This window comes from Strigops habroptila, chromosome 3 (genome assembly GCF_004027225.2).
Source record: "Strigops habroptila isolate Jane chromosome 3, bStrHab1.2.pri, whole genome shotgun sequence".
Taxonomy (NCBI): Eukaryota; Metazoa; Chordata; class Aves; order Psittaciformes; family Psittacidae; genus Strigops; species Strigops habroptila.
The window spans coordinates 57,271,729-57,292,422 of NC_044279.2; the positions used below are offsets into that span (position 1 = coordinate 57,271,729).

General features: G+C 50.3%; 1 long non-coding RNA gene across 1 annotated transcript; it reads left to right on the forward strand.

Annotated features, from left to right (window-relative positions):
- The first annotated feature begins 5,830 nt into the window (after positions 1-5,830).
- On the forward strand, positions 5,831-12,087 carry LOC115605039. The gene is made up of 3 exons (XR_003990486.1): positions 5,831-5,882; positions 9,256-9,262; positions 12,035-12,087. It is a non-coding gene; the product is annotated as an uncharacterized LOC115605039 (long non-coding RNA).
- Positions 12,088-20,694: the final 8,607 nt, after the last annotated feature.

The following is a 20,694-nucleotide window of genomic DNA, read 5'->3' on the forward strand; positions in this document are numbered from 1 at the left end:
CCAGAGAGGGACAACCCACTGCAATGTGCTGGGACTCGTAGTACACCTACATAGCCCTGTTCTGTAAGGGGCAGGTAAAAGAGGAGTCTGGATCTGATGGCAAAGCAACAGACAATGCAGCTACTCAAATGCCAAGCACAGCAGCTGCCCCGAAACGGTGACAAGCACAGCAGCTACTCAAACCCTGATAACAGACACTGCAGCCACTGCAACGCCAGTGACAGAAGCTGTAGCCACTGCAACCCGAGTGACAGATACTAGAGCCAATGCAACCCCAGAGACTTACATTGCAGCTACGCCAACCCCAGTGACAGACACTGTACCCACTCCAAACAGTGACAGACACTGCATCCATTCCAACCCAAGTGACGCTGCAGCCACTGCAACACCCATGAGAGACACTGCATCCACTCCAACCCCAATGACAGACGCCACTGCCAGTCCTTCCTCCTTGACTGACACCACAGCCACTGCAACCCCAGTGACAGACACCGCAGCCTCTCCAACCCATGTGACAGATGCTACAGCCACTGTAACCCGAGTGGCAGATGTTGCAGCCACTCCAACCCCAGTGACAGAAGCTGCTGCTAGTCCAATACCGCTGACAGAAGCTGCAGCCGCTGCAACCCCAGTGACAGATGGTGCAGCCACTGCAACCCCAGTGACAGACGGTGCAGCCAATGCAACCTCAGTGACAGGTGCTTCATCCACTCAAGGCACAGTGACAAACACTGCAGCCACTGCAACCTCAGTGACAGATGCTGCAGCCACTGCAACACCAGTGACAGGCACCGAAGCCACTCCAACCCCACTAACAGAGGATGCGGCATCTCTGACCCCAGTGACAGACGCCGCTGCCACTGGAACCCTAGTGAAAAACACTGCAGCTGCTCCAAACCTAGTGACAGACACTGCACCCACTAAAACCCCAGTGACAGACAATGCAGCCGCTGCAACCCGAGTGACAGACACTGCAGCCTCTAAAACCTCTGGACAGACAATGCAGCCAGCCCAACCCAAGTGACAGGCAGGGCAATACCTACAACCCCAGTGACAGACAATGCAGCCACTCCAACACTGGTGACAGAAGCCACAGCCACTGCAACCCCAGTGACAGACACCAGAGCCAGTCCAACCCAAGTGACAGATGCCGCAGCCGATGCAACCGATGTGACAGAAATTGCAGCCACACCAACCACAGTGACAGACGCTGCATCCACTCCAAACAGTGACAGACACTGCAGCCTCTGCAACCCCAGTGAAAGACACTGAAGCCACGACAACCCAGTGACAGCAATGAAACTACTGCAAACCCACTGACAGCCACTGCAGCCACGGCAGCCCGAGTGAGAGAGGCTGCAGCCACTACAACCCCAGTGACAGACGGTGCAGCCAGTCCACTGCCAATGACAGATGCTGCAGCCACTCCAACCCCAGCGACAGTTGCTGCAGCTACTGCAACCCCAATGACAGACACTGCCCCCAGTTTAATCCTAGGGACAAGACACTGCATATGAACCAGAGGATGCCAGTATCAGATGACCCTACATGCAAGAGAAAAGCAATCGAAAGGCACAAAAACCAACTCATATAGTGAAGGAAGATGAAGACTCAATGCAAGAACTAGAGGGGGCAACATCTGAATGAGAGGAAGTAGTACAGGAATCAGAGGAGGAGGAAGTGGAAGAGGAAGAGGTAACTTCTTGATTCCTGACCTTGACTGAGCCATGAGTGGCAGGGTGAGTGGGACCAAAGCTGCTAGGCCAGTTGTCCCCTCCAGTGCTTTAGAACTTCATTCCTGAACAAAGGAAAAATCTGTAAATATTAGCAGAACATTTAGACAAGGTGTGCTGTCATCCTGGCAAAACCAGAGAGGCACAACCCACCAAAATGTGCTGGGACTGGGACTACGCCTACAGAGTCCTGTTCTGTAAGAAGCAGGAAAAAGATGTCTCTGGATCTGATGGCAAAGCAACAGACATCGCGGCTACTCAAACACCAAGCACAGCAGCTGCCTCATCCCCAGTGACAAGCGCAGCAGCTACTCAAACCCTGATAACAGACACTGCAGCCACTGCCACCCCAGTGACAAACGCTGCAACCAGTCCATACCCAGTGACAGACAGAGCAGCCACTCCAACCCCAGTGATAGAAGCCACAGCCACTCCAAACACAGTGGTAGGCACTGCATCCACTGCAACCCCAGATACAGATGATAGAGCCACTGCAACCCCAGTTACAGACGTCACAGCCAGTCCAACCCCAGTGAAAGATGCTGCAACCACTCCAAGCACAGTGACAGGCGCTGCATCCACTGCAACCACAGTGACAGATAATAGAGCCACTGAAACCCCAGTGACAGACACTGCAGTCACACCAACCCCTGACAGACACTGCAGACACTACAACGCCAGTGACAGATGCCACAGCCATTCCAACAGAAGCGACAGATGCCGCAGCCACTCCAACCCCAGTGACAGACACTGCAGCCACTGCAACCCAGTAAAGGACACTGAAGGCACTGCAACCCCCGTGACAGACACTTCAGGCACTCTAACCCCTGTGACAGACGCCGCAGCCACTCCAACACCAGTGACAGAGGCTGCAGCCAGTCCAAACCCATGACAGATGCCACAGCTACTCCAACCCAAGTGACAGCCATTGCAGCCACTGCAACCCCAGGGACAGATGCCGCAGTCATTCGAATCCCAGTGACAGACGACGCAGCCACTCTCACCACAGTGACAGACACCACAGCCACTGCAAACCCCGTGGCAGACGCCACAGCCAGTCCAACCCCAGTGCAGACGCTGCAACCACTCCAAACACAGTGACAGGCATTGTAGCTACTGCAACCCCAGTGACAGACTCCACAGCCACTGAAACCCCAGTGATGGACACTGCAGCCACTGCAACCCGAGTGAGAGACACTGCAGTCACTCCACCCCAGTGACAGACACTGCAGCCAATCCAACCTCAGTGAGAGATGCCACAGCAACTCCAACCTCAGTGACAGATGCCGCAGCCACTCCAACCCCAGCGACCAACACCATAGACAGTGCAACAAATGTGACAGACGTCACAGCCAATGCAACCCCAGTGACAGACATTGCAACCACTCCAACCCCAGTGGCAGACACTGCAGCCACTGCAACCCCAGTGACAGTGAAGCCATTACAACCCATTGACAGACAATGAAGCCAATACAACCCCAGTGACAGACATTGCAGCCACTCCAAACCCAGTGACAGATGGTGCAGTCCCTCCAACACTAGTGGATGAATGCTGCAGCTACTCTTACCCCAGTGACAGACAGTGCCCCCAGTCTAATCCTAGAGAGACACTGCAGGTGAATAAAAGGACTAAGCAATACCAATATCAGATGCCTCTACAAGCAAGAGGAAAAGCAAACAAAAAGCACCAAAACCAACTCATATAGTGAAGGAAGATGAAGACTCGATGCTGGAACTAGAGAGGGCAACATCTGAATGAGAGGAAGTAGCACAGGAATCAGAGGAGGAGGAAGTGGAAGAGGAAGAGGTAACTTCTCGATTCCTGACCTAGACTGAGCCATGAGTGGCAGGGTGTGTGGGATCATATGGGCAAGCTGCTAGGCCAGTTGTCCCCTCCAGTGCTTTGGAACTTCACTCCTGAAGAAACGCAAAATCCATAAATATTAGCAGAACACTTAGACAAAATGTGCTGTCATCCTGGCAATACCAGAGAGGCACATCCCACCAAACTGTGCTGGGACTGGTACTACGCCTACAGAGTCCTGTTCTGTAAGAAGCAGGAAAAATATGTGTCTGGGTCTGATGGCAAAGCAACAGACATCGCAGTGACAAACCCAGTGACAGACATTGCAGCCACTGCAACCCGAGTGAGAGACGCTGCAGCCACTCCAACCCCAGTGACAGACACTGCAGTTACTCCAACCCCACTTATTGGTACTGTGAGAGAAACAGTGTTGTTTTCGCATAGTTGGGGGTGGGGCTTTGCAATATTAAGGCTTTACAATATTAGAGCTTAAAGGTCTATATTAAGGCTTTGCAATATTAAGATTTTTCAATACTAGGGCTGGGTCTAAGTTACTAAGGGAATGAAACAAAGGGTTTGAGATACCATAACTTAGAGAGACATACTCTGTGGTTAAAGACGATATCATCTTTCGGACAAAAGACACACTCTGTAGTTAAAGGCAATATAATCTCTGGATAAAAGATACGCTCTGTGGTTAAAAAGAATACTATCTTTGTACAACCTATGAAACTAAGCAGGTGCAGGCTGGTTAAACAGGAAGTTGTGGTACCACATGTGTGCCAGAGAGTTATGAAATTGAACCATAAAAGGAGATAAATAAGAGGAAGGGGCATACAAAATCGAGTAAGGGGAGATGTAAACAGAGGCAGGACAGTTAGCATGTAGATTACATGCATCGTATAGGCTGTAAACCTTGGAGTACCCAAGCAATGGGGAAACAACGGAGGGAACTTGCAGGTGGGACAGGAGATATAAATCATAGTTCTGCTTTTGCTGTGTGTGCCTACTTGCTAGAACACCCGTTTTTGCAAAAACGTTAATAAATAGCTGCTTCACTGCTGTGTCTACACTGAGCTTTTACAATAAAAGTTTTTATCTAGAGACCACTTCTCACAGATACTGCAGCCACTGCTATCCCAGTGACAGACACTGCAGCCAGTCCAAACCCAGAGACAGATGCTGCAGCCACTCCAACCTCAGTGACAGATCCTGCAGCCACTGCAACCCCTTTGACAGACACTGCAGCCAAAGAAACCCAGTGACAGACACGGCAGCCATGTCCAACAGTAGTGACAGACAGTGTCCCCAGTCTATTCCCAGAGACAGACACTGCAGATGAACCAGAAGACTAAGCAATGCCAATATCAGATGCCTCTACAAGCAAGAGGAAAAGCAAATGAAAGGCACAAAACCCAACTCGTATAGTGAAGGAAGATGAAGATTTGATGCTGGAACTAGAGGGGACGACATCTGAATGAGAGGAAGTAGTACAGGAATCAGAGGAGGAGGAAGACGTAACTTCTCGATTCCTTACCTTGACTAAGCCATGAGTAGCAGGGTGAGTGGGATCATATGGGCAAGCTCCTGGGCCAGTTGACCCCTCCAGTGCTTTGGAACTTCACTCCTGAAGAAACGTGAAATCTGTAAATATTAGCAGAACACTTAGACAAGCTGTGATGTTGTCCTGGCAATACCAGAGAGGAACAACTCATGAAATGTGCTGGGTTTGGCCCATTCCTGCATAGCCCTGTTCTGTAAGGGGCAGGTAAAAGAGGAGTCTGGATGTGATGGCAAAACAAGACAACGCAGCTACTCAAACGCCAAGCACAGCGGCTGCCCCAAGCCCAGCAACCAGCACAGCAGCTACTCAAACCCCGACAACAGACACTGCAGCCACTGCAACCCCAGTTACAGAAAGTGCAATGGAATCGTTTGATTCAGGTGGAGACGTGACACAATAAAGTTTACCCCGGGCATGGCACTGCAAAAGCCCTGTCAAAATCCTACGAAAAATTAATGGAAAAAGCCTTGGCAAAATCCCTGGCAAAAGCCTTGGCAAAAGCTCTGGGAAAAGCCGTACCAAAATTTGTGGCATAAGCCCTGAGAATAGCCCTGGCAAAATCCCTGGTAAAAATCCTGGTAAAAGTCCTGCTAAAAGCGCTGGCAAAATCCGTGGCAAAAGCCCTTGCAAAGTCCTTGCGAAAGCCCTGGCAAAATCCATGGCAAAAACCTTGCCATAATCCCTGATTAAATCCCTGGCAAAAGTCTTGACAAAATCCCTAGCAAAATCCCTGGCAAAAGCATTGACAAAAGCCCTGGCAAAAGCCCTCACAAAATTCATGGTCAAAGCCATGTCAAAAGCCTTGGTATAAGCCCTGGCAAAATCCGTGGCAAAAGCCTTGGCAAAATCCATGTCAAAATCCCTATTAAAATCTCTGGAAAAGGCCCGGCCATTCCTTGGAAAAATTTCTTGCAAAATTGCTGGAAAAGCCTTGGCAAAATCCCTGGCAGAACCCCTGTGAAAATCCCTGGCGATATCTCTTGCAAAAGCCTTGGCAAAATCCCTGGCCAAAGTCTTGGTAAAATCCCTGGCAAAATTCTTGGCAAAAGCCCTTGCAAAATCCCTGATAGAATCGCTGGCAAAGGCTCTGACAAAATCCCTGGCAAAAGCCCCAGGAAAAGCCCTGGCAAAATCTGTGGCAAAAAGCCAGGTAAAAGCCCTGGCACAATCCATGGCAAAAACCTTGACGAAAGCCCTGGGAAAATCCCTGGCAAAAGCCTTGAGAAAAGCCTGTCAAAATCCATGGCAAAATCCCTGCTAAATTTTCTGCCAAAATTCTTGGCAAAAGGCCCAGCAAGAGCCGTGACAAAATCCCTGGCAAAAGCGCTGGCACAAGTCCTGGCAAAAATCCTGTCAAAAGCCCTGGCAAAATCCCTGAGAAAATCCCTGCTAAAAACCTTGACAAAATCCCTGGCAAAATCCCTGTCAAAAGCCCTGGCAAAATCCCCAGGAAAGTACCTGACAAAATCCCTGTGAAAATCCCTGGCAACAGCCTTGAAAAAGTCCTGACAAAAGTCCCAGCAAAAGCGTCCATCCACGGAAGAGAGCCCGGGAGACCTCCTCCCTTGCGCAGCTCCTGTCCCACCCGCATGGTGGTGGTCAGCAGGTACAGGGTGAGGAAGTCAGGTCCTGAGCACCGAGCACGTGGTCTACATGACCAGATGTGAGCGCAGATTAGTTTCGACCTGGGTATAATGGAGCCCCTCTGGGGAGCCGTTTAGATTCGGTCCTCCTCCTCGGAGCAGCGGGCCTGCAGGCAGGGACTCTCCCCTTGGCTCGGGATGCTGTCCAAGGTAACTCCTGGAGATGGAGAGCCCTCCCTGTTCAGGTGAGTGAGTGTGCATTCTGGACCATTGGTCATCCAGTTGAAGAATCGTCAGCGTAGTGAGGAATCCCTATGACACGCAGAAGCTGTGGTTGATGTTGGTGGCACTTTCCTTGAGTTTGAACAATAGATCTCCTTTATCCTCAGTTTTTTGGCTGCCATTTAAATTGACATAGCCTACAGAGGAGTTGTTGTGGAGGCAGGGATGTGCCTCTTCTCCCGCAGGGGTACGGCGGGTGACGGTGCAGTCCCAGACAGAATCAGTGCTGTGGAGATGGTGGATGTGGTAAAGAGCGTGTGCACCATCTTGGGCAAGTGCTTGGTCCAGGCACATGAGTGTTTTGCAAGGAGCGATTGGGAGACATGGACTGTTTAAAAGAGGACTTGAAAACAGAAACAGAGCAAATGCCTTTATTGGAGGAAAGAATTGAAATTAGGGTGGCACGAGGAAACAAAAGAAACCAGTGTTGTCCAAATTTGGAAGTTGGTTGTGGACACAGGCCCAGAGGATCGGGGCGGGAATATCTGGGGAGATTCTGACGAGAGCAGTTGTGAAGAGGTGGGGGAACTGGAGGAAAGGAACGTGCGACCTCTCATTAAAGCCAAAAGCAGACGGGTCTGCAAGGCGGGAACCCCCGACCCGTGGTCCGCGGGGCTTCTGCTCGGGATCTCCGCTCAGGAAATTGCAAAGGGAGTTTTCGTGTAAACCGGGCAAAACGGCAACGGAGCATTTGTGGAGAATCTCTGACAGGAGGAGTTCAGTGATGAAGAAGCGGGCAGGTTTGGGGGTCTGGAAGTGTTTCTGAGCAATGGTCTGATGGGCAATCAGTCGATAACTTCCTGAGTGGCTTCCTGGGCTGGAGAGTAGAGCCCAGGAGGGAGGAGAGCCGGGTCACTGCTCAGCTGAAAGGGCTGTTGGAGCTACCGAGTGGAGCACAAACGGCTGCTGGCACCCAAGGAGTGCACGAGAGAGGGCTGCACACAGTACTGACGGTTGCTCCAGTAGGTCCCAGTCACCTCAGACCCCTCCTTGGAGGATTACCAGACGCCCTGGAAATATTTGTTCACAATCTAGTGGAGAGAATTCATGCAGCCATGGGGCAGGATCGGCCCCTCCTAAACCCCTGGTGCACATTTGGGCTTGGGCGGAGATGTGACACCAGAGAGCTGCCGCCGGGCATGGCGCGGGCTGGGCTGGGCTGGGCCTATCCAGAGGGTGGCACGGGCGGGCGCAGGAGGGTCCGGCCGGTCATTCACAAACCGCGGCCCGGCCTGGCGCCCCCCTGGGATCTCGAACTGTCCCGAGACGGACTGGGGCAGAGTTCGGGTTCAGGAAGGACGGACCCTTGATGAAAAGCGTTACTGCGAGAGGTGCCCTGAGTGGGGCTGCTCAGACAGCCCACCGATCGCATCCCAAAACCTTGGGCATTGCTGGGAGGAATGGTTAGGAGCCGCGAGAGACAGGCAAGCGAAAACCACCACCCCCAGCGATGGTGCTTTTAACCGTCATGATGAGGAGCCCTATAGACATATCCCCTGGGAGCCAGAGTGAGTAAGTCTGGGATTTTTAATTGGTCCGGGGGCACAAATTAGTGTTTTGAATAAGCAGCAAGTGGAGAAGTGCAGAATTAAGCTGCCAAGGAAAACTGTAAATACAGTGGAGGTAACTGGTGTAGCAGAAACATTTTCCTAAGCTCGAACTCAACTCGTCTGCCAGGGGAGAAGAGGATGGCGGCTGCAGAAGTGGCTCTAAGCCCTCACGGGGAAAGTGTATTAGAATTTGACATAGCAGCAGGCAAGCGAAGGGACCTACCCAGTGGCAGGGTGTGGTGGTTGGGGTGCAGAGAGGCAGAAGGCACTTGTGTGAGGATTTCACAGAGTGCCCCTGCACTACCCCAGTCTAGAACAACCTGTGCCTCTCAGTATAAAATCAGGTCAAAAGGCTGCCAATGTTAATGAGATGGACTTGAAGTCATGGGATTCTCACTTGGTTTCTGCACGCAGCATCTCTAGGAGATGTGGAAGTGACCTTGTCTGGGCTGAGAAGCAGGACTAAGGAATGGCTGGCTTTGGTCCCTCTATCTGCCTGGGAGGGCAGGAAGGCTTGGGCTGGAAAAATACAAGAGTTCAGTAGGGGGAACAGAGCTGAGTATGGGAGCAGGGTTGTGGAGTTTGAGAGCAGGCTGAGATAGCAGCATCAGGTTTGGCATTGGGTGCTGAGGGGCTTGCAAGCCTGAGACACTTCATGGTTCTCACCTTGACATCTGTCTCCAAGGTTTACCTTTGAGACGGGAAGCATCAAGCGCCATCCAGTTTCCTTTTCTTATAGCACTTGTGTCTTGGTGCCTTCAGCACGCAAGGGTGTCACATCTGAGGTGTCTTTGTGTGAGGTGTCCAGTTTCTACTTCGATTTGTGGCTGAGCACCATGTGGAAGATGTTTTGGAGTGAGTTTCCACAGGCTGACTAGCTGGCTGGAGAGCCAGTTAGTTTTCAGGGCTCAGATCTTCCCTGACTGGGTTGTAAACTCCGAAATAAAGAGTGTTGGTTTTCAAGCTGAGGGCTCCATATTTTCCGCCAGGAAGACATGATGATTTGGTTTGCCTGTGACCAAGAGTCTCATGAGAAGCTTTTGTTTATAGCAAATGCTGTGCTGAAAATGTGTGAAGCTCTGTGGCAGCTGAGATGCTCCTGTAAGTTGGCTGGGGGGTGTGTGCGCGTGTGTGTGTGCGGGGTTAACGGGAACAAGCTCATCGGATGGGTATTCACCAGGTGGGACAACAGGGGACACCCCCGAAGGCCATGTCAGAGCTGTGGCACCAGTTATTTGCCTGCTCCTTTGCGTTGGTGCGATTGGGGTCCTCTCTGGACCTTCACTCCTTACCAATCTTTACTCCTTAGACAAAGAAATTATTCCCTCATCTACAGTGTGTGAATCACCTGATCTGAAGCTCATGGAGCATTAACAGCTGCTGCTCTAAGGTGCGCTTCATAATCCTGCTGGCAATTCTTCACTGCAGAGGGAGATGTTTACAAACTAGATGGGCTGCAGGGATTTGCAAGGCTGTAGCTTTAGCAAGGCACTTCAGTGGCATTGTAACCCACCAGAGACAAGTTGGTCAATCATGATACTGAGAGAGTTGAAGGCAGGCAGCAGCCTCCGTTCCAGCCTGGAGCTGAAGAAATCCCAGAGCCACAAATGCTTGAACATGCATCTGTGACCTTTGTGTGGAAGTGGTTAAGGTGGCAAACCCCTTCTGTGTACTGGGTTGGTGCTGCTGTTTGGAGACTCTTCTCACAGCCCCGAGCAGGGCCGTGTCTGCCCATGTTAGAGCAGGAGGAGATCAGCAGCACAGAAACGAGCAGCCTTTAGCTAATGTCAGGCTCCGACCTCTCTCTTTCCTTGAGGTGCTGCTGAAATCCTCGTGCCCTGCCTGTGAAGACTGTGGTGGTTGCAGTGAGATGCTGACAGCCCAGTTCCAAGTCTTGTCCCCCTTACTTCCCAGGTTCCCTTGGGGCCATTGTAAGGTCAGTGGCAGTTGCATCCCAGGTTCTCCTGGGGCCATTGTGAGGTCAGTGGCAGTTGCATCCCAGGTTCCCCTGGGGCGATTGTAAGCCAAGGTGTATTTAAGGGCTCCTGTCCCTCCAGGCTATCCAGAGCTGCCAGGAGGGAGCTCGTGGAGGGTCAGGAAGCAGGACTGGGCACTCCACAGAGTGAATCCTCCCAGAGGAGCGTGAAGTACCCGTCCTCAGGTAGTGTCTGGCCCCTGGGCAGGGAGGAGGCAGTTCCATTGGCAGGAATCCTTATCACTCCAGACTCTCTTAGGAGCAGAGAAATTGGTATATAATTGAGAAATACACAGGCACGAAGGCTGAATTCTCCACGTGTGGAGATGACCGAATGACTGTAGAGATCTACTGTTTTAAGGGCTAATGTTCCTTCATTCCCCAACCCCCGTCTCCAAAAGAGGAGTCTCTCTTTTTACCAGAACGGATGCAATTCTGCTGTGTTGTGTCTGGCTTAGGAGTTCAGGAGGCCACCCAGCGCACACATCAGCTCTCTCCTCGTGTTGTTGCATGGTAGCCTTTTAAAGGCAGGTCCATTCGTGGGCTGCCTTGCTGTCAGCAGTGTGGTGACGAGAGGGCTCTGCTTTTGCAGAGGGATGCTCTCCAGGATATGGCTGGCTGCTGCACTTGTCAGTTAGGGCTGGGTATGAGGCTTTAAGCAGCGCTCTGAAGAAATGCCATTTCTAGAGAGCATGTGTGCTTTTTCCTGTTTGCATCTTGCCTGGGAAACACTCGCCTGCAAGAAGAAGAGTGGGCTTGGTACTGAAGTCTGAGCTCTGCTGACTTGCAGGAGTTGTTTGGGAAGCATGAAGCTTTGAAAACCCTGGAAATGAGAGAGCCTTTGGTGGAGGTCTGTTCTGGAGGGTGAAATGGTGGCAGGTACTCCAGCAAGGCTCCAGTCATTAATCAGTTGATGTAGACAGCCAGGGGCTCTCTCTTCTTCGTCTCGGTGTGAGGTGGAAAGCAGAGATGTCCTCAAACTGGTTGTGCTGTACCTCACGCAGGTGTCAGGATGTGATAAATGTCCTGATCTGTGGAACTGCTAATACAGCTGAAAGCTGTAGCTCTTTTTTCTGTTAGCCATGGTTTGCTCTGTTCCATGTGCTTCCATCAGCAAGTGAGATGAGCAAAGAGTTGCCTTTGCTTTGTTCCAGGTGAAGATGTTCACACAAGCCTTTACGGAGCAGAGGTAGATGTTAACATTGGGCTAGACAAGAAGTCCTTGACCCTTGAGAAGACTTACGTCACACTGTCAAATGACAGATCCCTGGTCTTCCGAAATCGGAGTGAAATCATCACCCACTTGCTGTGGAAGCTGCCTGTTAATCAGGAGGAGAAGGATCCGCAGAAGCTGAGGTTTGTTTGAAAGAATCCTTGCAGTAAGATGCACTGCCCAAGGGTAAAACTAACATATGGCATTGGTTGTAAGGGGTGTTGGTGCTTTTGCACGGTTTAGGACAAAAAAAGCATCCAAGGCACTAGGGTGCATATCCCTGGGCTTTGGGGTAACAGAGCAAAACCCCAGGAAAATCCCTGGCAAAAGCCCTGGCAAAATCCATTTGAAAATCCCTGGGAAAAGACTTGGCAAAATCCCTGGGAAAAGCCTTGGTTAAAGCCAGGGAAGAAGCCTTGGCAAAAGCCCTGGAAAATGCCTTGGAAAAAGCTTGGCAAAAGCCTGGGAAAAAGCCTTGAACAAATGCAAGAAAAAAGTCTTAGCAAAAGCGCTGCCAAAATCACTGGCAAAAGTCCGGCAAAAGCCTTGAGAAAAGCCCTAACAAAAGACTTGAGGAAAGACTTGGCAAAAATCCGTGTCAAAAGCCTTGACTAAAGCCTTTGCATACATCTTGCCAAGATGACTGGCAAAACCCCTGGCAAAAGCCTTGACAAAATCCTGGACAAGATCCCTGGCAAAAGCCCTACCACTATCACTTGAAAAATCCATGGCAAAAGCATTGGAAAAAGCGTTGGTAAAAGCACTGTTGAAAGGTCTGGAGAAAGACTTGACAAAATCCCTGTCAAAAACCTTGGTAAAAGCCCTACCAAAATCCTTATGAAAAGCTCTAGCAAAAGCCCTGTGAAAACCCTAAGCAAAATCTCTGGAAAATCCTAGGAAAAACCAGTGGCAAAAGCCTTGGCAAAAGCCCTGGGAAAAGCCTTGGCAAAATCAGTGTCAAAAGACTTTAAAAAATGCATGGCAAAATCCCTGGCAACGTCCTTGGGAAAAGCCTTGGCAAAATCAATGGCAAAAGCCCTGGCAAAATCCATGGCAAAAGCCTTGGCAAAAGCCCTGGTAAAATCCATGACAAGAACCCTGTAAAAAGCCTTGGAAAAAGGCTTGGAAAATCCCTAGCAAAATCCATGGCAAATCCTTGGCAAAATCCCTTGGAAAACCCCTGGAAAAAGCCATGACAAAATCACTGTGAAAAACAGTGTCAAAATCCACGACAACCCCCTGGTAAAATTTTCTATGGCTGGCTAAAATTTCTAGCCAGCCATAGAAATGACTGGCTAAATCCTTGTCAAATGCTCTGGAAAAAGACTTGGTAAAAGCCCTGGCAAGATCCTTGGGAAAAGCCTTGGCAAAACCTCTGTCCAAGCCCTGACTACATCACTGTCAAAAGCCCTTGCAAAAGTTTTGGTAAAAGCCCTGGCAAAATCCATGAGGTATGTCTTGGCAAAATCCCTACTAAAATCCCTGGCAAAATCCCTGTCAAAAGCCTTGGCAAAATCCCTGGGAAAAGCCTTGAGTAAATGGCTGGCAAAAGCCCTGGCAACATCAGTGGAAAAAGCCTTGGGAAAAGCCCTGGAAAAATCCGTAACAAATGACTTGGCAAAAGCCCTGTGAAAATGCTTAGCAAAATTCCTGGCAAAAGGCTTGGCAAAATCCCTTCGAAAACCCCTGGGAAAAGACCTGCCATAATCACTGAAAAAATCCTTGGCGAAATCCACGGCAAAAGCCTTCTTCAAAGGTCTGGATAAAGTGTTGGCAAAAGCCCAGGCAAATTCATTGGCAAAAGCCCTGGCAAATGCATAGCAAAATTCCTTGCAAAGGCCTTGGAAAATCCCTGGCAAAAGCCCTGACAAAATCCTGGGAAAAAACTGTGGAAAGAGCAGCGGAAAAAGCCATGGAAAAAGCCTTGGCGAAATCCATGGCAAAACCCTTGGTAAAAGGCCTGGATAAAGCCTGAGCAAAAGCTCTGGCTAAATCCCTGTCAAGATCCACGGCAAAAGCCTTGGTAAAAGGCCTGGCAAAAGCGCAGGGAAAATCCCTGGCCACATGCCTGGGAAAAGCCTTGGGAAAAGCGGTGGCAAAAGCCTTGGAAAAAGCCCTGGCAAAATGCATGCAAAAGCCTTTGAAAATACTCTGGGAAAAGCCCTGGGAAAAGCCTTGGCAAAAACGCTGGCAAAAGGCTTGGAAAACGCCCTAGAAAAAACCCTAGCAAAATCCCTGGTGAAAGCTGTGGCAAAAGCCTTGGCAAAAGCCCTGTGTGTGCTTTGTTATGGGAGTGACTTGTTAATGGAAGTGTTACTAGAAGAGGGCAAGTGAAAGTCAGCATTGTCGATGAGGTTGCCAAAGGAATTTGTAAGTGATCCATCCATGGCGGTGTTCGGAGAGCGGGTTGTGCGGAGCCTTGAGCGGCATGGTTTGGTGTGGGGTGTTCTATGCATGAGAAGGGGGTTGGAACTGAATGATTTTGGGGTCCTTCGCAGCCCAAAGCATTCTCTGAGTGTATGAGTGAGGCTGGCCAAAACGCCCTTAGCATAGTCAAGGGCAAGACTGGGTTGGCCTCTGTGTTTGCCACTGAGAAGAACCTTTAGCTCCGCTGTTGGTTGCAACCCAATAGGCGTTGAGCAGTGGAAACACATGCCGTGCCAGACCTTGACGTAAGGAATGGCGTCCTCTGTTCTAAGAGGAGCATTCAGAGGGAAGGGCAGGCCAAGCTGGCTGTGGTTGGCACGAGTCACGGAGTGGTGGCAAAAGATGGCAAAACACTTGGCAAAATGCCTGGCAGAATGCCTGGCAACAACGCTGGCAAAATCCATGGGAAATTCAGTAGGAAAAGGCTTTGGAAAAGCTCTGGCAAAAGCGCGGCCAAAAGAAGTGGCAAAAGCCTATTGAAAAGTCCTGGGAAATTCCTGTGTGCGGAGACACACTAGCTAACAGCAGTGGTGAGCAGTTTTGGCTTTCTTCCCCACTTGCCGCGGTGTCCACAAGGCGGTGCTGCACCCTGTAGTAATTATTTTAGTAATGCAAGTATGTGTGTGCTTTGTTATGGGAGTGAGTTGTTAATGGCAGTGTTACTAGAAGAGGGCAAGTGAAAGTCAGCATTGCCGATGAGGTTGCCAAAGGAAGTTGTAAATGATGCATCCGTGGCGGTGTTTGGAGAGTGGGTTGTGCAGAGCCTTGAGCGGCATGGTTTGGTGTGGGGTGTTCTATCCATGAGAAGGGGGTTGGAACTGAATGATTTTGGGGTCCTTCCCGGCCGAAGCATTCTCTGAGTGTATGAGTGAGGCTGGCCAAAACGCCCTTAGCATAGTCAAGGGCAAGACTGGGTTGGCCTCTGTGTTTGCCACTGAGAAGAACCTTTAGCTCCGCTGTTGGTTGCAACCCAATAGGCGTTGAGCAGTGGAAACACATGCCATGCCAGACCTTGACGTAAGGAATGGCGTCCTCTGTTCTAAGAGGAGCATTCAGAGGGAAGGGCAGGCCAAGCTGGCTGTGGTTGGCACGAGTCACGGAGTGGTGGCAAAAGATGGCAAAACACTTGGCAAAATGCCTGGCAGAATACCTGGCAACAATGGTGGCAAAGCCCCTGGCAAAATGCGTGGCAAAATGCATGGCAACAACGCTGGCAAAATCCATGGGAAATTCAGTAGGAAAAGGCTTTGGAAAAGCTCTGGCAAAAGCGCGGCCAAAAGAAGTGGCAAAAGCCTATTGAAAAGTCCTGGGAAATTCCTGTGTGCGGAGACACACTAGCTAACAGCAGTGGTGAGCAGTTTTGGCTTTCTTCCCCACTTGCCGTGGTGTCCACAAGTCGGTGCTGCACCCTGTAGTAATTATTTTAGTAATGCAAGTATGTGTGTGCTTTGTTATGGGAGTGAGTTGTTAATGGCAGTGTTACTAGAAGAGGGCAAGTGAAAGTCAGCATTGCCGATGAGGTTGCCAAAGGAAGTTGTAAATGATGCATCCGTGGCGGTGTTTGGAGAGCGGGTTGTGCGGAGCCTTGAGCGGCATGGTTTGGTGTGGGGTGTTCTATCCATGAGAAGGGGGTTGGAACTGAATGATTTTGGGGTCCTTCGCAGCCCAAAGCATTCTCTCAGTGTATGAGTGAGGCTGGCCAAAACGCCCTTAGCATAGTCAAGGGCAAGACTGGGTTGGCCTCTGTGTTTGCCACTGAGAAGAACCTTTAGCTCCGCTGTTGGTTGCAACCCAATAGGCGTTGAGCAGTGGAAACACATGCCATGCCAGACCTTGACGTAAGGAATGGCGTCCTCTGTTCTAAGAGGAGCATTCAGAGGGAAGGGCAGGCCAAGCTGGCTGTGGTTGGCACGAGTCACGGAGTGGTGGCAAAAGATGGCAAAACACTTGGCAAAATGCCTGGCAGAATGCCTGGCAGCGACGCTGGCAATATCCATGGGAAATTCAGTAGGAAAAGGCTTTGGAAAAGCTCTGGCAAAAGCGCGGCCAAAAGAAGTGGCAAAAGCCTATTGAAAAGTCCTGGGAAATTCCTGTGTGCGGAGACACACTAGCTAACAGCAGTGGTGAGCAGTTTTGGCTTTCTTCCCCACTGTCCGCGGTATCCAGAATGCACTGCTGCACCCTGTAGTAATTATTTTAGTAATGCAAGTATGTGTGTGCTTTGTTATGGGAGTGAGTTGTTAATGGCAGTGTTACTAGAAGAGGGCAAGTGAAAGTCAGCATTGCCGATGAGGTTGCCAAAGGAAGTTGTAAATGATGCATCCGTGGCGGTGTTTGGAGAGCGGGTTGTGCAGAGCCTTGAGCGGCATGGCTTGGTGTGGGGTGTTCTATCCATGAGAAGGGGGTTGGAACTGAATGATTTTGGGGTCCTTCCCGGCCGAAGCATTCTCTGAGTGTGTGAGTGAGGCTGGCCAAAACGCCCTTAGCATAGTCAAGGGCAAGACTGGGTTGGCCTCTGTGTTTGCCACCGAGAAGAACCTTTAGCTCCGCTGTTGGTTGCAACCCAATAGGCGTTGAGCAGTGGAAACACATGCCATGCCAGACCTTGACGTAAGGAATGGCGTCCTCTGTTCTAAGAGGAGCATTCAGAGGGAAGGGCAGGCCAAGCTGGCTGTGGTTGGCACGAGTCACGGAGTGGTGGCAAAAGATGGCAAAACACTTGGCAAAATGCCTGGCAGAATGCCTGGCAACAACCGTGGCAAAGCTCCTGGCAAAATGCCTGGCAAAATGCCTGGCAAAATGCGTGGCAACAACGCTGGCAAAATCCATGGGAAATTCAGTAGGAAAAGGCTTGGGAGAGCTGTGGCAAAAGCCCTGCCAAAAGAAGTGGCAAAAGCCTATTGAAAAGTCCTGGGAAATTCCTGTGTGCGGAGACACACTAGCTAACAGCAGTGGTGAGCAGTTTTGGCTTTCTTCCCCTCTGCCCGCGGTATCCAGAATGCGCTGCTGCACCCTGTAGTAATTATTTTAGTAATGCAAATATTTGTTTGTTTCGTTATGGGAGTGACTTGTTAATGGCAGTGTTACTAGAAGAGGGCAAGTGAAAGTCAGCATTGCCGATGAGGTTGCCAAAGGAAATTGTAAATGATGCATCCGTGGCGGTGTTTGGAGAGCAGGTTGTGCGGAGCCTTGAGCGGCATGGCTTGGTGTGGGGTGTTCTATCCATGAGAAGGGGGTTGGAACTGAATGATTTTGGGGTCCTTCGCCGCCCAAAGCATTCTCTGAGTGTGTGAGTGAGGCTGGCCAAAACGCCCTTAGCATAGTCAAGGGCAAGACTGGATTGGCCTCTGTGTTTGCCACTGAGAAGAACCGTTAGCTCCGCTGTTGGTTGCAACCCAATAGGCGTTGAGCAGTGGAAACACATGCCATGCCAGACCTTGACGTAAGGAATGGCGTCCTCTGTTCTAAGAGGAGCATTCAGAAGGAAGGGCAGGCCAAGCTGGCTGTGGTTGGCACGAGTCACGGAGTGGTGGCAAAAGATGGCAAAACACATGGCAAAATGCCTGGCAAAATGCGTGGCAACAACCGTGGAAAGTATTTGTCAAAATGCCTGGGAAAATGCGTGGCAACAACGCTGGCAAAATCCATGGGAAATTCAGTAGGAACATGCTTGGGAAAAGCTCTGGCAAAAGCCCTGCCAAAAGAAGTGGCAAAAGCCTATTGAAAAGTCCTGGGAAATTCCTGTGTGCGGAGACACACTAGCTAACAGCAGTGGTGAGCAGTTTTGGCTTTCTTCCCCACTGCCCGCGGTATCCAGAATGCGCTGCTGCACCCTGTAGAAATTATTTTAGTAATGCAAATATGTGTTTGTTCCGTTATGGGAGTGACTTGTTAATGGCAGTGTTACTAGAAGAGGGCAAGTGAAAGTCAGCATTGCCGATGAGGTTGCCAAAGGAAATTGTAAATGATGCATCCGTGGCGGTGTTTGGAGAGCGGGTTGTGCGGAGCCTTGAGCGGCATGGCTTGGTGTGGGGTGTTCTATCCATGAGAAGGGGGTTGGAACTGAATGATTTTGAGGTCCTTCGCAGCCCAAAGCATTCTCTGAGTGTATGAGTGAGGCTGGCCAAAACGCCCTTAGCATAGTCAAGGGCAAGACTGGGTTGGCCTCTGTGTTTGCCACTGAGGAGAACCTTTAGCTCCGCTGTTGGTTGCAACCCAATAGGCGTTGAGCAGTGGAAACACATGCCATGCCAGACCTTGACGTAAAGAATGGCGTCCTCTGTTCTAAGAGGAGCATTCAGAGGGGAGGGCAGGCCAAGCTGGCTGTGGTTGGCACGAGTCACGGAGTGGTGGCAAAAGATGGCAAAACACTTGGCAAAATGCCTGGCAGAATGCCTGGCAACAACTGTGGCAAAGCTCCTGGCAAAATGCGTGGCAAAATGCATGGCAACAACGCTGGCAAAATCCATGGGAAATTCGGTAGGAAAAGGCTTGGGCAAAGCTCTGGCAAAAGCGCAGCCAAAATAACTGTCAAAAGCCTATTGAAAAGTCCTGGGAAATTCCTGTGTGCGGAGACACACTAGCTAACAGCAGTGGTGAGCAGTTTTGGCTTTCTTCCCCACTTGCCGCGGTGTCCACAAGGCGGTGCTGCACCCTGTAGTAGTTATTTTAGTAATGCAAATATGTGTGTGCTTTGTTATGGGAGTGACTTGTTAATGGCAGTGTTACTAGAAGAGGGCAAGTGAAAGTCAGCATTGCCGATGAGGTTGCCGAAGGAAGTTGTAAATGATGCATCCGTGGCGGTGTTTGGAGAGCGGGTTGTGCAGAGCCTTGAGCGGCATGGCTTGGTGTGGGGTGTTCTATCCATGAGAAGGGGGTTGGAACTGAATGATTTTGGGGTCCTTCCCGGCCGAAGCATTCTCTGAGTGTATGAGTGAGGCTGGCCAAAACGCCCTTAGCATAGTCAAGGGCAAGACTGGGTTGGCCTCGGTGTTTGCCACCGAGAAGAACCTTTAGCTCCGCTGTTGGTTGCAACCCAATAGGCGTTGAGCAGTGGAAACACGTGCCATGCCAGACCTTGACGTAAGGAATGGCGTCCTCTGTTCTAAGAGGAGCATTCAGAGGGAAGGGCAGGCCAAGCTGGCTGTGGTTGGCACGAGTCACGGAGTGGTGGCAAAAGATGGCAAAACACTTGGCAAAATGCCTGGCAAAATCCCTGGCAAATGTCTTGGGAAAAGCCCTGCCAAAAGTCTTGGTAAAATCAGCTGCAAAAACCTTTGGAAAAGCCCTGGAAAAAGCTTTTTCCAAAACGCTGGTAAAAGCCGTGGGAAAATCGCTGGGAAAACCTTGTCAAAGTCCCTGGTAGAAGCGTTGGCAAACACCTTGGCAAAATGCCTGGATAAATGCATGGCAAAAGCCTTTGCAAAATCCCTGCTAAAAGCCTTGGGTAGATCCCTGGAAAAATCCTTGTCAAAAAAGCTGGGAAAATCCTTGGGAATTTTGCTGGTGAAAGCCTTTGCAAAATCCCTGGAATAATCTACGGCAAAAGACTTGGCAAAATCCCTGGCAACAACTGCAGCAAAATCTTTGGCAAAATCAGTGTCTAAAACCCTGGAAAATCCTTGAAAAAAGGCTTGGGAAAGGCCCTGGGAGAAGGCCTGGGAAAAGCCTTGGCAAAATCCGTGGAAAAGGCTTGGCACAATCACTGCCAAAAGCATTGGTAAAACCTTGGGAAAAGGCTTGGCACAGTCACTGCCGAAATCATTGTTAAATCCCTGGCAACAGCCTTGGAAATACTCGTGGCAATAGCCTTGGCAAAAGCACTGTCAAAGTCCCTGGAAATATCCCTGTCAAAATCCCTGGCAAAAGCCGTGGAAAAATCAAGGGCAAAAGGCTTGGCAAAAGCCCAATAAAAAACCTTGTCAAAAATGCTGGGAAAAGCCTTTGGAAAATCACTAGCAAACGCCTTGGCAAATGCCTTAGCAAAAACCCTGGCAAAATCCATGGCAAAAGCCCTGGCAAAATGGCTGGGAAAAGCCTTGGCAACGTCAGTGGCAAAAGCCTTGGCAAAAGCCCTGGAAAAAGCCTTGGGAAAAGCCCTGGTAAAAAGGCCTGCCAAAGTCCCTGGCAAAATCCATTGCTAACTCCCTTGGAAAATCCGTGTCAAAAGCCTTTTCAAAAGCCCTGGAAAAAGCTTTCAAAAAAGCCTCGGCAAAAGCGGTGGCAAAATCTAGGGAAAAATCAGTGGCAAAAGCCTTGGTAAAAGCCCTGACAACGGCATTGGCAAAAGCCATGGCAAAAGGCTTGGGAAAAGGCCTGGCAAAAGCCTTGGAAAAGGCTCTGGCAAAACTCCTGGCAAAAGCCTGTGGAAAAGCACTTTCAAAAGCCCTGGACAAAGCCTTGGGAAAAGGCCTGGAGAAAGGTCTGGCAAAACTCCTGGCAAAAGGCCTGACAAAAAACCCTTTCAAAAGCCATGGCAAAAGCCTTTTCAAAAGCCATGGCAAAAAGGCCTGCCAAAGTCCCTGGCAAAATCCATTGCAGACTCCCTTGGAAAATCCATGGCA